Raw genomic sequence first — 7,448 nt, forward strand, 5'->3', positions numbered from 1 at the left:
TCTAGCAGCTTTATTATTCTTTACGAATTTATTTATTAATATTTTTTTACTTTCTTAATTAATTATTTAATCTTTCATAAAATCCATGCACTGTTTTGGCCAATCGCTTTACGTCAAGATAAGTCAGGATGATCATAACAAAGTTTACAGTCTTACTTTAGAACATTCCAAAAGTTAAAATAATACAACAGAATCAAATTACCTCAACTTCCTAAGAATCTGGGTGGATGCTTTCTTTATTACATTAAAAAAATAAAAAAAAATTATTAAGTCTCCACAGATATTCCAATCACTTGTCTTTGCATACAGTTTAAACAAGAAAACAAAAAACCCACACAATTTCTTCTTGACCCCCCCCTTCTCTATGTTTGTTTTTATTACTTCTTTGTATCAGATGTTTTAAAAAACATGTTTTTATTATGAAAGCACCAATGTCGTATTTCAGTAATCCGCTGCTTATATTTCAAATCCTGCCTTTGACTTCATGTATGTATGATAGTTTGACAAATAAGATATCAATGGTCTCCATTCTTCCTGAAAAGATTCATCCTCATGTCCTCTTAGTTTAGCAGGTAATTTCACCATTTCAGCATATTCCCCCAGTTTCATAAACGAATCCTCCCTCTTTCCACTTCTGTGCATATAAAGTTCTAGCTGCTGTGGTTGCATACATAAATAATCCAGTCAGCTTTCTCGGGACCTTAATTCTTAAATTTATATAGGAGCCTTCATTGGATTGCTACAGGATGAATTGCTATAAGAATAAGTGTTTAGTAAACTTTCCACTAGTCCGGAGAGATGAAAGTCTAAGTAGGATGCAATCTTAGCTAATGAATCTAAATGCTTTACCAGTGGCTGTTCTGTCAATTATTTTCACTTCCCATCTGATCTTGGTTTTGCTCTATAAATGGGGACCTGAATGGGAGGAACCTGAGTTGGAGGAGGAGGCCTCTCGCTCTTCCTTCCTGACTGAGCATAAGATGCCTCCTCTTAAAAGGTTTGGCAGGCAGGGAATCCAACTATCTGGCTTCGTCTCATTGATTCCCTCCAATGCTAAACTTGTTGCTGGCTCACTCGTAATCTGGTGATCCACTCAACATCAGTGCACAATGCGTCATATCCTGGACAACGCAAGAAAATCCATTCTACTCCAGTCAAGGCTTGGCTAAGGTCAGTTGCTACTCTTTGGAACAGGGAGCAGAGCTTACACAATACAGAAATTAAACCAGCAGACTACGGAAGAGAACTTAAATGATTTTCTCAATTTATTAATCTACAAAGTTTAGGAAAATGAAATGATGTGAAGTGAACTTCTGAATGATTCAGCATACCGGTAGAAAATGGAGCACAGGCATTTGAATATCTAGAAATGACATAACTAGAAAGTATTGTTGAATATCAGAATTGATATGGTTAATAACAAAGCAAAAAGACTAAAAAACCTAACTCCTATCTCCCTCTAGACTATCTTGTTGTGAGATAAATATAAGTTCCCAAAAGACAAAAATTTTAAAAGATAATAGTTTACAAATTACGGGCAGTAGACCAGGACTCATTGTAATCCTTGGCAAAGAAGGGTAGGAAAACATTTCCTCCCATCTTACGGTTCATGTGAACAGGACTACATAAAAGTTGGGCTAAGAATGAACATAATCTCTTTCAGAGGTGGAGAAGGAGCAACATGAATGAGCAGCTGTGTTTCATTTATGTACTTCTGGACATCAGGAACATGGAATGTTTTAAGAATCAGATGTCCCCTTAATTTCTGGTTGTCAGGTGCTCCTTTGTGTTCAGATGAGGCCTCAGCACAATAATGTAGCACTTGGGAAGGAAGATGCAGCCCAGAAGCCCAGCACTGGAGGCCAACATAGAGAAGATCTGCACGGCCACCATGTACTTGCCCTTGGTGCTCAGGTAGGTGGGCACAAAAGACACCCAAACACTGCAGAAGACCAGCATGCTGAAGGTGATCAGCTTGGCTTCGTTGAAGGAACCGGGCAGCTTCCTGGCTAGGAAAGCCACCGTGAAGCAGGTGGCAGCCAAGAAGCCCATGTAGCCGAGGGCAACGTAAAACATGGACACAGATCCTTCGTTGCATTGCAGGATGATCTCTCCCAGCTGGGAGCCCAGCTGGGCTCTGGGAATGGGGGAGAAAAGCCCAGCCAGATGGTGCAGATGAGAACTTGCCCCCCAGAACAGGAAATGACAATGGAGTTGGCCAGACTCTTGCCCAGCCATCTCCTCACTCTGTTCCCGGGCTTTGTGGCCAGGAAGGCCAGCACCACTGTGATGGTCTTTGCCAAGACAGAAGAAACAGCAACTGAGAAGATGATGCTGAAGGCCGTTTGTCGGAGAAGGCAGGTCTCTTTCCTTGGGCACCCGATGAAGAGCAAGGAGGACAAAAAGGAAAGCAGGAGGGAGACGAGCAGGATGTAGGAGAGGTCCCGGTTGTTGGCTTTGACTATGGGAGTTTCCTTGTATTTAATGAAGATTCCCAACACAATGCCTGCTGTTAAGGACAAGAAGAGGGCAATGGAAGCTAAAACCATTCCCAAATATTCTCCATAAGTCAGGAAGGTGGTAATCTTGGGGACACATTGATCTCTGTCCTTGTTTGAATGGTGATCTTCTGGGCATTTGGTGCAATGTTCTGCATCTGAGGAAGAGAAAAAGAGTGGCTGCAACATCACTTACATCCCTAATGATCTGTGCTCTTTTACGTTTTGAAAAACTCTGTGGTGGACCTCAGGAAATAAGAATGTTATAATAGGTAAAGCAACATTGTGATCTAGGATAAACTGAGTAGCAATGAGCACTCCACTTCTGTTAACTGCATATTTTTGGATCCTGGCTAATCCTGAAGAAACAGCTCTTCAACTTGACATTTTAAATGCAGTTCTCTGTTGCTTCCATGCAATGTTCATAGTAGTGAGATCAAAACCGTCCATTGATTATATTGTAATAATTCTCATCTGAAGTATTGTTTATATTTTTCGTGCTTTTGCTATTAAAAATTTGCTGGTTTGCATCACCTGTCCATTCTTTTTTATAAATATCAAAATTATTTCCTTTTTGGTGTGACTTGGTATAAAAAATAAAAAAGGAATGTTTGTGGGAATTCCTTCTCTCAGCTGCCCACTTTCCACCCCAGAGATTTCTTCCTTATGGCCACTCCTTTCAATGCCCTTTCTGGATGTAATAAAGTTGATTAATCCTATGAATGTCGAGGAAGAATCCACATTCCCCAATGTCTGCAGAAATCTCACAAAAAGTGTTTGAGACTGGATTACTGCCCTGTGGTTACTCTCTCCAAAATACCTTCCACCTTGGCGTCACCCACCTTCCTGGGCGGAGAAGGTCCCTTCCGCACACCGAGCGCAAGCATAGCAGCAAATGGGCTTTCCTTCCAGAACCACCTTGGCATATCCAGGTCGACATTTTTCTGTACACCTGGAACGAGGTACGGCCTAACCAGAAAGACACGAAGGTGCAACAAAGAGGAACAGTTAGGAGTATTTGTGGGTATGTAATTCACTCATAGAGTGAATTCAAATGGATCTCTGGACTGCAGCCTTTGACCCCTCATCAGGGTCCTTTCAACCCCCCACTGACCATTGGGGCGACCAGAATATCTTGTTCTTCATAATTCGATCAGGACAACTGAGGTTTGCGCCACAGAACTCTCTTTCCTCTTCTCCGTTTACCTGCTTCCCTGCTTCATAAATCTTCAAAGAAAATGGCACTGGAGTCTGAAATGTGATTTCCCCAAATTTCAGGATTCTGATAATCTCTCAACCGCTTATTAAGACACATTTAATATGACTTTTCCAAATATTGGTTTCCCTCACTCTGTTTTTGAGGCATGCAAGGTTTCCTCTTTTCGCTGATGTATTTCCCTAGTTATTTCTAGTTCATGTGCCATTCCTTAACATTAACCTTCTATTACAATAGGGTTGTTGTTTTTTTAACTTCTCATCCTTCACCAACAGCTGTGCACTTCTCAATTCCTGCACATAGAATAGTTTAACATTTGCAACATCTACAAGTGAGCTTACTACACAAATTAAAAAATCCACAATAACTCAGTAATTATCATTTCTAAAATAAATTACTTTCCATCTTTCTGCATGTATGAAAGCCCAATAGTTCACTTTTACTAGGGGCTTTCCCTTTTCTTCTTATCTACGTAGTCCTTTCTGTCGAAGATTCTGGTGCCTTCTCTGAGGACCTCTGTACTCTATCCTTTCTGTGAGCACCACAAATTTCCCTCCTAGCTCAGCTGCTGTGGAAAGAAGGAGTGGTGGTTGCAGCTGTTATTGATGGTCAAGACACCATTGGGCAAACTGATATGGTCATTTTTCAGTGGTTGTTTAAGGAAAAACATATTCAGGATCTCCTAGCCTCCCCTCTCTGTGATTCCCCTTACCTTGTTGAATTTCTTGTTCCACTCAATGGCTTCTGGGTTAATGGTGAACTTTATGCCAGCAGACGTCTCTCTCCTTATATTCCCAATTTTCACAAGGTCACGAGACTTATTGGGAGACATTACCCAGTTCAAAATATCGAAGTCTGCTGGTAGCTCCCAGTTCTCATCCAAGCACAGCCTGCCCCTGGAAGTATTCAGACACCGAATTTCTCTTAAGAAAGGGTGAAGCTGGAATGGCAGGGGAAAACAGCAGCATTAAGAAAACGGGAAGCCAAGATGGATATCTCAGTCCTACTCACTTAAACCTCTTATGATTTGGGGCTGCGTGTATCTCATGTAGACTGGAATTCCTATTCCGCCATTTCTATTACTACAGACCCTGCAAGTGCTCCAATTTTCCAGGGATGTCCCTGGATTAGAGACAGTTTTTCATTTGATCCCGGAATTTCCCACTTTTCCTTAGAATGTCCCTATTTTCATTGGAGAAATGTTGGCAGATGTGGAGTTATCCAACCCACAAGGCGTCCAATCCTATATTGGAAATTTTTAATTTTTTTAGTATGTTGGGAGCTGAAAAAGGTGCTGGAACTCAACCATGAACACCTCCCTGTGAGAATGGCAATGGCACCCACCTGAGAGGTGCCAAAACTGAGTTCCAGTGAGTTCCCCCCTGAAAAAAGCCCTGGGTATAAACTGTAAGAATATCATTATGGAATGGGCCGTCTCTATTTTCAACAGAGAAATGTTGTGCGGTATGCTACTATCACTAATACTAATAGTAACTATGATATTTCACAGGTCTATCCCCAGTCAAGATCAGCATCTGTGTGGACTGCAGGTTGCAAAAAGGGGAAGGAAATACCTGCCACGGCTGTAGCCTTGCGTGTCTCCATTGCTCTCCTTCCTCCACCATCAGCCTCCTCTGGGATCTAGAGGAAAGCGAAGCATGCAAGGCCTGAGCCACAGCCTGAACATTGATGTAAGTGCCATAGCTGTCTATAGTCAGGGCTCTCTCACGCTCCTCTTGGGGCAATAGCTGCAGTTTCTCCTCCTCTCTGCATCTTATCCTTCCTTTCACGGACAACTGATGCTTTGAATATGAACACTGAAATGCTTGATTGAAATAATCCAGAAGATTGGTCTGCAATTTGTCACCTTTGCCGGTCCTTATTCTGGTCTGAATTGCAAAGGACAGAGAACCATGGAGGTGCTGGAATAAATTTGGAGGGAGGTAAAAGCCAAATCTGATTTCTAGCAAAGCTGTTGTGATCCAGACTTTTGCCCCTATTTCCTTCTCATAGAAATGGTTTATTGCGATGAGTACTATTATAGCCAGTGCATTGGTTAAATGGGAAACAAATACCCCAACTTGTCTCCATAGCAAAAAAGGTTCCGCAAGCCTGAAAAATTGATCCATATCACTTTCTGGTATTCTTTTGGATAAAGCAATGCAGATCCCTTTGCTGAGCATCAGAGGTTTCATAGCGCTCACAAATCTTTCTCCACTGTCATTGTCTGGAGTGCAGAGGCCAATCCACGTCCATCCAAAATACAGGAGCAATTCAACAATCCCCTGGTACTGACTTTCCTCTTTGGGAGTCATCCGGTAGACAAAAGGGAACAGGATTTTACCTTCGAGAACCTGGGCAGTGAAGCCATAACTAATCTAGCCAGGAAAGCAAAAGATAAGCTATTTAGTTTACTTTCAGCATAACAGATATATAATTATCTGAAACGACTGATATCTATCTAAATCTCTGCTGGCTGAGGCTGATGGGAGTTTTAGTCGGAAACATCTGGAGGTGTCAAGTTGGTGAAAGCTCAGTTTTGAAAAAGGGATGTTGGAGCCATAACTCAGGATTTTCCCAATTAAAAAAATCCCTGCTTGACCTATCGAAACAGAAAGTAGAATTTTATGCAGTTGAAATTCTATGTCCTTCCATGCTCTCCCACTACTTACCTGTGGGATTTTGTAGATGCCTGACAAGGCTGAAATCACTCTTGAGATGATAGTATTGCCTCCTTCAAGAACAGCCAGCAGGTGATTCTGTTCTCCACAGTGATAATTGGGAATATTGCATCCACTGCCTGCAAGCAGCTCTAGCATGGCGTCTGAAGTCATCCTTGCATCGCAATAGTTCTCATAGAGGCTGTAGCCCAGGGTGATGTTGGGTAAGAGCCTGAGATCCTGGTTGATCTCTTGAATGGTGCACAGGAAAGACAACATGTACCAGTAGATCCTAGGTGTGTCTCTGGAATAAATGAATCGTTTAAAAAGAGTGAAACTGATATTCATATGAATGGGAGGGAGGAAGCATTATATGATTCACAAAGATTAGTATTTATTCATCCTTTTACATTAATATCAAACATTTTCCTGTCTAGCATAGAACAAAAATTTGGAGATCTCTGCTCCATGACCGGAGCTTTGATACAAACAGCACACAGAGCTGTTCAGCAGTGGAAGAGACTCCCTCCGAAGGTGACCATGTGTCATGGATGCATCAGGTGAGATTCCCCCGGGTTCCTTCCATCTCTGCAATCTATGATTCTATTATATAGTGGTACTATGAGTAAGAAATAAAGGCGCCCCTCAAAATGTGTGCTATACAGGGAAGTTGCAGCAAGGGCTGCTTTTGCTGCAGTGGTCTTTGGCTTCTTCCAAGGGGCTAGACTATAGGTAGATAAGAGACAAATTTTATTGAAGTAGGGTAAGCACCAAATACCTCAGTCCCCTTTTACTTAGAAATGAGGCCTGGTGGCTTTCAGGTTTGAGTGTGTGGTAAAATCTATAATTTTGCCCATGTTTGGATCAGTGACTCCACCAATGAGGACACACCCTGGTCTGTATTATTTTATATAATCATTTTATTTGAAGCATATCGTTCCTGCTTTCACCCATAAAAATCCACCCATTTTCAGGAGTTTCTTAAAGCGCTTGTAATTATTTTTAAAAAGACAGTGACAGAAAGGAAAAAGTGCTGAGATTGGAGGTGGAAACCTTTAATGTAGCCCATGGTGG

The 7,448-nt window shown here is 41.7% G+C and overlaps 1 pseudogene across 1 annotated transcript; it reads right to left on the reverse strand.

Moving 5' to 3' along the window:
* Nucleotides 1-1,721: 1,721 nt before the first annotated feature.
* On the reverse strand, nt 1,722-6,805 carry LOC310668337 (vomeronasal type-2 receptor 26-like; annotated as a pseudogene). Its single transcript, XR_014515513.1, has 5 exons — nt 6,387-6,805; nt 5,289-6,092; nt 4,427-4,654; nt 3,341-3,467; nt 1,722-2,656 (listed from the first exon to the last, which is right to left on the reverse strand). The product of XR_014515513.1 is annotated as a vomeronasal type-2 receptor 26-like (transcript).
* Nucleotides 6,806-7,448: the final 643 nt, after the last annotated feature.

Source organism: Podarcis tiliguerta (genome assembly GCF_965153285.1).
Source record: "Podarcis tiliguerta genome assembly, chromosome: 18".
NCBI lineage: Eukaryota > Metazoa > Chordata > Lepidosauria > Squamata > Lacertidae > Podarcis > Podarcis tiliguerta.